Below are 1,651 nucleotides of genomic sequence, written 5' to 3'. Positions count from 1 at the left end.
ATTATTCATGAAACAACTACACCATATTCACCTGAAATGAATGGTAAATCTGAAAAAAATAATAGAACTTTAACTGAATTAGTTGTAGCTATTATGTTAATTTATGGTGCAGCATCCTCTTGGTGGGGTGAAATTTAATTAAATGTATGCGATGTGCTAAATAGAGTCCCAACGCTTAAAACAAAATTTCCCCATATGAAATTATTAAAAATAGACAACCAAACTTGTCTTATTTGAGACCTTGGGGTTGTCTGACTTATGTCCGGATACCAGACCCCAAGAGAGTTAAACTTGCAAGTAGAGCTTATGAATGTGTATTATTGAGTATGCTGTAAACAACAAGACATACATGTTGTATGACCTTAATGCAAAAGTGATCATTGAGTCTAACAATGCAGACTTTAATGAAATGAAATTATCTTTTAGATTGAGGAATAATAGGGGCACAACAAGTGGTCACACACCTGTGATTAGCAACAATGCTAATAACGATGGGTTAGAAATATAACCTAGAGGAAGTAAGAGAGCAATGACTGCTAAAAAGTATGAACCTGATTATATGGTCTATACACCGGAAGATGGTCCATCAATACTCCAAGAAGCTTAGACTTCTTTTGATGTTGATTTATGGCAAGAGGCCATAAATGATAAGATGGATTCTCTAGAGTCTAACAAGACCTGACATTTAGCTGAATTGCCTCCTGGTTACAAACCCATTGGTTGTAAGTGGATATTGAAAACGAAGTTGAAACCTGATGGCACAATGGATAAATACTAGGTTGGCCTTGTATCCAGGGGTTTCAGGAAAAAGAAGAATGTAGATTTCTTCGACACCTTTTCACCTATTACTAGAATAACATCCATTAGAGTACTAATATCACTCTCTACAATACATAATTTATTAGTACATCAAATGAAAGAAGAGAATGAAGTAAGACTAAGCTCATGAGCTTAGTATCCTAGGTCGGAACAAGTTAATAGGAGCTCTTTTTTTACGTTATTCCTGGGAAAGTAAAGCTTCCATCGAAGAGAATCAAATGAAAGGCTTTCATAAAAATTATCATAGAATCGAGAATGAATTTTTCATTTTGTACATGTCAGATCATGAATTAGTAACTGCATCCAATCTCCAAAAAAAGCCCAATTTTTTTGAATTTTCTCTTTCTCGAGTGGAATATTTACAAAATCCCCATGAATAGGACCAAACCTTATTCCATGATATTTACATAAGATTCCTCTTTCTTATTCTTAAGCAAGTCTCCAAGAGGGCTTACTCGATCCATGATTTATGTTTCGTGTTCCGTTTCCTTTTCGTTTGTTTTGAGAGATATATCGATCAATTCTGATTCTTTTTCTATTGATTCTTTTCTGATCGAGATGTATAGATCCTGATCTTGTTCATGGATTAACGAAAATATGCAAAAGCTTTATTTACCTCTGCCTTTCTATGCGTCTCTTCCTTTTTGCATATGGCATCGTGTTGAAAGCATAGTTTCAGTGTTTTGTTGGGAGTTTTCTCCTCTCAACAAATTGTCCTGACAGTAGTGTCAATTTGTTGAAAGATTAATACTCTCATTTTTATGTTCTTTTTGTTTGATTAAGTAAGAGAACTCGGTTTTACTCTTTGTTCACCATCTCGGCTTTGTTGAAA

This window comes from Lupinus angustifolius, chromosome LG17 (assembly GCF_001865875.1).
Source record: "Lupinus angustifolius cultivar Tanjil chromosome LG17, LupAngTanjil_v1.0, whole genome shotgun sequence".
Lineage (NCBI taxonomy): Eukaryota > Viridiplantae > Streptophyta > Magnoliopsida > Fabales > Fabaceae > Lupinus > Lupinus angustifolius.
This window is presented reverse-complemented; position numbering follows the sequence as displayed.